The sequence below is a fragment of the Lampris incognitus genome, chromosome 6, assembly GCF_029633865.1.
Source record: "Lampris incognitus isolate fLamInc1 chromosome 6, fLamInc1.hap2, whole genome shotgun sequence".
Lineage (NCBI taxonomy): Eukaryota > Metazoa > Chordata > Actinopteri > Lampriformes > Lampridae > Lampris > Lampris incognitus.
Genome location: NC_079216.1, coordinates 28,946,400 through 28,954,635, shown reverse-complemented (window position 1 = coordinate 28,954,635; position 8,236 = coordinate 28,946,400). Strand labels below are relative to the sequence as shown.

The 8,236-nt window shown below is 47.3% G+C and overlaps 1 protein-coding gene across 4 annotated transcripts in view; it reads right to left on the bottom strand.

Moving 5' to 3' along the window:
- znf423 (zinc finger protein 423) overlaps positions 1–8,236 on the bottom strand; it is a 291,640-nt gene that overhangs the window by 134,566 nt on the left and 148,838 nt on the right. The window lies entirely within an intron of this gene.

Below are 8,236 nucleotides of genomic sequence, written 5' to 3'. Positions count from 1 at the left end.
CAGGCTGTTTTTTTGTCTGTCCTTGGTACACTGCAGTTTCAAGCAGATATGCGCAGCAGTGGCACTGACTGCTTATTTTGCTCCTGATATGCCCTGTAACATGATCCTAACACCACATGGACATGTTAACAAGGTTAAAACTTGATTTTAAGTCCACCTTACCAAAGCTAAATTAGCCAAGATTTACCCCAACATCGACCCCACTTGTGACAGATGTACACGTGCACCAGCTACCTTGCTGCATTTGTTCTGGACATGCCCTGAGCTACATACATTTTGGTCAGCAATATTTAAATCCTTAAGTAAAATTTTTAGTACAACTATTGATCCGCATCCTTTAATTGCCATACTTGGTGTGAGACCGGAAGACCGTGACTAGCCATCTAACATGTATAAATTGGTGGCCTTTACTACATTACTAGCTCAGTGCCTAATACTCTTGAATTGGAATAGCTCAAGACCTCCATCGAATGACAGATGGATCAGGGATATTATGTATTATCTCAAGTTGGACAAGATCAAATTTACCTTAAGGGGTAACAGGGACAAGTTCAAGAAACTCTGGATGCCTTTTCTGACTTACTTTGACACTTTATCCAGTGTAACAGACTGGGATGCCTCTTGACTCGAGTCAGGAATGGCCCAAGATTATTTATTTTTCTTGAACTTTTTTTTTGTTTTGTTTTTGTTTTTTTGTCTTCGATTTAGTTGCATGTAATTTCATTATTTCTTTAATTTGTATTCATCCTTGAGGATCTGGGAATGTCAGGTGGGGGAGGTGAGGGGTTTATTGTGTTAAATTACTCAATATGTGACTTGTTTTATATGCTAAAATTGTAAATGCCAATAAACACAAAAATAACTTGATTTTCATCGAAGGGGGTCTTTTCCCTTTTTCTCCCCAATTGTACTTGGCCAATTACCCCACTCTTCCGAGTCATCCCGGCCGCTGCTCCACCCCTCTGCCGATCCGGGGAGGGCTACAGACAACCACATGCTTCCTCCCATACATGTGGAGTCGCCAGCCGATTCTTTTCACCTGACAGTGAGGAGTTTCACCAGGGCCGGGGGGGGGGCATAGCACATGGGAGGATCACGCTATCCCCCCCCCAGTTCCCCCTCCCCCCTGAACAGGCATTCTGACCGACCAGAGGAGGCACTAGTGCACCAACCAACCAGTACACATCCGGCTTCCCACCCGCAGACATTGCAAATTGTGTAGGGACGCCTGACCAAGCCAGTGGTAACACGGAGATTTAAACTGGCGATCCCCGTGTTGGTTGGCAACGGAATAGACCGCTACGCTACCCAGACGCCCTATCGGAGGGGGTCTTTAAGGGTGTTTTTTGTCCATTTCATTTGTAATACGTCGCCCCCATGCTTGTGGGGCATATGTGCATCCTCATGGGCGTGTTGGAAGAATACTTGATATAAACAATATGGCGACTCGCCTTTCTTACTGTGCTCTACAGCACCACTAGTGGTCAAAAACTCCACATAGACCCTTTAAACTGTCCAGTCAATTAGGCTGACTGGAAACAGCTATTCTGCACTTATTGTGTTTCAAATGATGTGTGTGTTCATCATGTTTGGTCCAACTAAACAGGGGCAGCAAAAATGACAAATAGATGGAAGCTCACAAGGAATTTCTTAAAATATAGGGCAGATTTTTTTCTAAGTATTTAGTCAATGTTGCCTATTGACCTCTGCAGCCTGCAAAGAGATTTTTGCATTTACAATAAGAAAATGCTAGTCGAATACCATTTTGGGTCCTTTTCTATGATGCATTGTTTATTGTTATTACTGTTTCTGCATCATGGACTAGGATTATAAGAACACAAAGTCCTAACCTCACACCTCCCTGAGTTTGCCGGGTAGCCAGTTTATCACACCATAAAAGATGAGCTGGAATCAACGCATCTATAATTTCATCCACAGCACAAAAATCCTTTATCTTGCACTTCTTCTATCCCTTCTTTCTCCTTCAACCATCCCTACATCATGCCCTCCCATCCCCTCTTTCATCTCGCTCAGAGGTCCCCTCTCCCCACTCCCTTCCCCCTTCCTCTCCCACCCTCTCTACCTCCCTCCTGCCACTGTCACGGCTGGCTGGCTCCAGGTGGCGAGGGAGGGAGGGAAAAACAGGATGAAGGGACATTGGACAGGGGGGGGGGGGGACTGTGCCGTCATGTGTTGCCATGTTCATACCATCACAGTTCCTGATTATTCCTTCCCTTCTTCATGCCATCCCTCTTTTTTCCCTGCTTTCCTTCCCTCTTCCCTTCACTTTCTACTCCCTTCTTTATTGAATTCATGAAGCACCGTGGCAAGCAAGGACATGAGTCATGGAGCGGGCTCTGAAATTTTCACTTCCAATAATTCATTCGTTCATTGATTTGATCCTTCCCTTGGTCACTCCTTCATTCATTCATTCTGCTCTCCTTCACTTCCTTCATTTTATTTCAGCACCGCCATTCACTTCGTCCTTCCCAGCCCCCTTCCTGCCTTGCTTTCATTCTTGTTTCCTCCTCCCTGGAGCAATCCAGTACTCCCTTCCTCCACACCTTCCTTCCATTAACCAACATATTAAATGAAAGCGGTGGGTGGTCTTGGAGGTTGACATGTGGCAATAAGCCACTCAGCGCCGAGTCTAAGATTTGATTTAAAAGCAGAGAAGTGTTGATGGGCATAACTTAAGGATTACCCTTTAGTATTTCACTGAGCCATCTATTCATAGTCCATGTATGGGTATTTTCTGTTATGGCATCAAAACTGTCATGCACAGTTGTGCAATAAGGTAAATATTGCTCAGACTGGAGCAATCTATTTTATAAACTTGTATTTTTGTCAATAAGGAAGCTACTCTCCTTCTGCTTCAGCATCGCTGCAAGCACAGATATGTGGAGGACACAGGAGGCAAAGACTCTGAGCAGCTTATGGTAAGGTTCAGGTGCAGCCGGGCAGAAGAGCCCTGCAACACCCTGAACACATAAACACTAGCCGGTGGCTAAGACCCATATGTGCACAAAGGCAACCACTCACTGAGAAGTGAAACTGTCTTCAACGTTATCCACCTCAATAGGCTCCAAAAGCTTCTTATTCGCCTCATTAAGTCTTCAGTGACACAATGTAACCGTACCAGACCCTGCTTATCAACACACATGCTCCGGCAGAGAGGGGAGGGGGGCGAAGTGATGCAAATGGAAAAAATGCACACATCCACACACAAGCACAGTCATAGCCCGAGGGATGGCTGCTTGGACAGTAGACAGACAATACTAGTCAAGCGCTGCAGAGACTTGACTGAAGGTTTACAGACAAGCTAATCGCAGTTTGATTTTGGTGGGCTAGCAGCATGCAAATCATGCATTGCCACAAAGTTATGAATAGTTTAAAATATTACCACCTTATTCTTCTTCTTTTTCTTTTTTGGATTCCCCCCTGCTTTTTTCTCCCCAATTGTATCCGGCCAATTACCCCACTCTTCCGAGCCATCCTGGTCTCTACTCCACCCCCTCTGCCCATCCAGGGAAGGCTGCAGACTACCACATGCTTCCTCCGATACATGTGGAGTCACCAGCCGCTTCTTTTCACCTGACAGTGAGGAGTTTCACCAGGGGGGCGTAGCATGTAGGAGGATCACGCTATTCCCCCCCAGTTCCCCCTCTCCCTCTAACAGGCGCCCTGACCGACAAAGTGGTTAATATTTTTAGGCCTACACCCAAATTCAAAATCAAATCAACCATGTCAAAAGAAAGTGCTATCTGATGATTTTTTTTTGCAGCCTTTTTTTTTCAAGACAGAATGTAGAAACTCTTGAGAAAAAAAAAAAATCTTCAGGTCTAACCTACCACAACAATCCACCCTCTGAGTTAAGGGCATTAAAAGTGGTCTGGTGCCTAGCCAAGTCAATGCTCCCTCCAGGTAAATATATACAACAGTAACAGGACAATGACCCACTTATGCATCTGTGCCCTATAAATTGCTGCCATTCGTAACAGACCAAATCCTCCAGGAAAGGGATTGCGATTTCCTATAAGGTCAGTCAGCCAATCAAATCCTTGAAGAATGTGAACAGGAAAAAGCTAGCTAACGAAACCATAGTTCAGTGACATGAATAGTTAAGTAAAGCTCATGCTGGGGACACATCATTAGCTACTATTCTGCACTGGGAGTACTTAGATCCAGGTGAGTGGCCATACCTCCAAGGCTTTTGTGTGTGTGTGTGTGTGTGTGTGTGTGTGGTTGCTGTGAGGTGTGTGTGCGTGTGTGTGTGGTTGCTGTGAGGTGTGTGTGCGTGTGTATGTGTGTGGTTGCTGTGAGGTGTGTGCGTGTGTGTGTGTGTGTGTGTGTGTGTGTGTGGTTGCTGTGAGGTGTGTGTGTGTGTGTGTGTGTGTGGTTGCTGTGAGGTGTGTGTGTGTATGTGTGTGGTTGCTGTGAGATGTGTTTGTGTGTGTGTGTGTGTGTGTGTGGTTGCTGTGAGGTGTGTGAGTGTGTGTGTGTGTGTAGTTGCTGTGAGGTGTGTGTGAGTGTGTCTGTGTGTGTGGCATGGCTGGGTGTAGGGTGTTTGGGGGTGAGGGACAGGATGAAGCATGCAGCTTGCAACTGGGACTGAGGTGAATGAGGAGTCAAGGTAGGATGAACAGTGTTGCAAGAAGCTAAGGGTACAAGGAAAAATGTAAGCTTGTCAACAAGTCTACTAAATCCCATTGTTTCTTGGAGTAATACAAAATAAAATGGATTTTAGGGAGCTCTTTAAAAGAGTTTACTGATGAAAATATTTCAAACTAGTCTAAACAACAATATATAGTTTGTACCCTGTGTTTGGGGCTAAAAGTTTTCTTCTACTCATTTCCTCTTTTCAAATGGTTGTGCAATTCTGGTCTCACAAACTGCTGTTAATAAGCAAGCTACATCTTAGGTGCTCCATCTATATATGCATCTGTATATTCTTTTTAATCTATCTCTCCATACAGGGGATCATGTTGATAGGGGATGAAATGCTGATGTGCAGGCAGTCAGACAAGCGTGGAGCTGCCCGCTCATAGTGCAAGCTACGGAGACAGGAGGGGGACAAACCTTGCAGCCGGGCGGGCTCTCCTACAGGGCCATCCAATAGGCAGGTGGGGGTGGAGGGGAGGGGAGGAGAGAAGGCAGGATTAGTAATAGTGTGAATGGAGAGAGGAAGGATGGCAAGGAGAAAAAGCTGAGCTGGTTTCCGTACTGACACTGCTAATTGCCCAAACAAAGAGAAATGGATGGAAAGCACAGGGGTGAGGCGGGGGTGTGGCAGGGAGAAAACATCAAACGGAGAGAGGAAAGACAGGAAGGGGTAAAACATGGGGCGGGGGGTAGAAAATATTGATGGAAATGAATGGGTGCACACATAAATGTGCGAGACAAGGAGAGAGATAGCGTTTTTTTTCCTTTTTTTTTTTTTGGATCTTTCCCCCCCATTTTCTCCCCAATTGTATCCGGCCAATTACCCCACTCTTCCGGGCTGTCCCGGTCGCTGCTCCTCCCCCTCTGCCGATCTGGGGAGGGCTGCAGACTACCACATGTCTCCTCCAATACATGTGTCACCAGCTTCTTCTTTTCACCTGACAGTGAGGAGTTTCACCAGGGGGATGCAGTGCGTGGGAGGATCACGCTATTCCCCCCTCCCCCCCCGAACAGGCGCCCCGACCGACCAGAGGAGGCGCTAGTGCAGCGACCAAGACACATACCCACATCTGGCTTCCCACCCGCAGACACAGCCAATTGTGTCTGTAGGGATGCCCAACCAAGCTGAAGGTAGCACAGGGATTCGAACCGGCGATCCCCGTGTTGGTAGGCAACGGGATAGACCACTACACTACCCGGACACCCCCGAGAGATAACGTTTTTACACAGAGATCCTGCAATACTGCTGTACTGAAGCCCCGTCCTTTACGCCGGCATGATTGTGTCCCAGTGTGTGACTTCACATCGCATGCCGGCTTTCTGGAAGCAGAGGCGTCGCGACGTGTAACACAACAGCGTTGGCTGTCCCGTTTACACAGACATCAGTTCAGCTTTGTGACCACCTCCACTGTCGGCTTAGCGCCAGAACTACAACGACCCCCCCCACCCCCACCCACCCCATTCTGTGTCCGTACCTTTTACACAGGACGCTGAGCTGGCTTACTGGTGCTTGCAGAGGCTGTGTAAAAAGCCTCAGAAACGGAATAAGGGGACCAGAGTCTACATGAAAGCAGGGACAGACAGCATGACGAAAGAGAGAAAACATGTGTATGACAGACTGTAACAAAGACAGATATGGAAAGAGAGGCACACAGAAAAGAGGTGGAAGGCAGAGTCAGCGAGGTAAAGATAGGGAGGTGGAGGGGGAAAGAGAGGAGCAGTGAGCAGTTTCGTGGCAGATGAAAGCGAGAGGTTAAATTCAGTATGCTAATTGGAGCCTTGTCCCTGATTAGAGCCGATGGAGAGGGGAGACACAGCATGCTGAGAGTGTGTGTGCATGTGTGTGTGTGTGTGTGTGTGTGTGTGTGTGTGTGCGCGCGCGCGCATATGTGTGGATCCGAGAAGAGAAATCTCATGCCGTGAAATCTAGACTGAGGTGATTAGCAAGGCATTAGTGGCTGCACGCAGGACCCTTAGAACATGCTGTCACAGACTGTATGTTTATGGGTGCATTTGTGTTGTGTGCTTGCATGCATGCGGACATGTGTGTGTAGCAGGAGCTGCAATGTAGGTGAATGTGAGCTGGTCAGAAGAAAAGTCGGTGTGTTGGAGCGCATGGGCGTGTATTGAAACGAACGCGCTCGTTTCCCCTTTTCACTTCGGCTCTGAATGCATCTACCCACACACTGAACACAGCACGCATCCAGCACCAAGGCTCTCTAGATGCACATGCACAAAGACATACACAACACAAGCACACACAAAGATTGAAGATTTGCACAAACATCCCAACTTGAACAAGAAAAAACTGGACTTGAAAAAATTATTCTAAAGTCAGTTCGTTATACATCCATCCATTATCCAAACCACTTATCCTGCTCTCAGGATGCTGGAGCCTATCCCAGCAGTCACTGGGCGGCAAGGACACCCTAGACAGGCCACCAGGCCATCACAGACTCCCCCCCCCCCCACACCACACCACAGGACAATTTAGTATGGCCGATTCACCTGACCTACATGTCTTTGGACTGTGGGAGGGCTCGAACCCAGGACCTTCTTGCTTTGAGGCCACCGCGCTAACCACTGTGCCACCGTGCCGCCAATTCCTAATACACGTTCATGTAGTTATCCACATTAATGATCGTTTGTCCTCCTAAGTCTGCTTTAGAAATAGCTGTCAGTTATCACAGTACGACTCTATTTACACCAACTCTCTTTGTATTCCGTCTTTTCCTCTCTGCTCCTTGTTAAATCTGTGGATGTGTGTGTGTGAGAATATGTGTGTGTTTGGATGTGTGTGTGTGTGCCTATGTCTCCCAGGACTGTACCACAGCAGTTTTTGGCAGGCTTTATTGTTTTCTGCTGTGCAGCTGCATACCATGAAGACCCTCACCCCCCCACCCCCAAATCTCCAGTAGGTGTGATGCTGTTGGGTAAAGACAGGTGTCTGTGCCTGATTCACTGTGTGTCTGTGCTTGTGCGTGTTAGTGTGTCTGTGTGGGTGCCAATTCTGCTTATATTCAATCCAAAAATCCACACAAGAGCCTCCGTGATGTAGAAGTTTAATTAGAGTTAAACACAAGCTTTGGGTGTGAATGTAACAGCTATGAATATGATGTTTATTTTTCAATTGGCTTCACAAAGCACATAAAAAAATGTTGAAATGTGTTTTGTCGTATAAATAAAGTTATAACATTATTTTCCCTTTGCAGGTTTCCACTGATAATCTCCATCTTTTGGTACATCTATCACCAAATTTTGACGGTTTTGCCGGTTCAAATCCCCCTGTTACCTCCGGCTTGGTCGGGCATCCCTACAGACACAACTGGCTGTGTCTGCAGGTGGGAAGCCAGATGTGGCTATGTGTGTCCTGGTCACTGCACTAGCGCCACCTCTGGTTGGTCGGGGCACCTGTTCGGAGGGGAGGGGGAACTGGGGGGAATAGCGTGATCCTCCCACGCGCTTCATCCCCCTTGTGAAACTCCTCACTGTCAGGTGAAAAGAAGCGGCTGGGGACTCCACGTGTATCGGAGGAGGCATGTGGTAGTCTGCAGCCCTCCCCGGATCGGCAGAG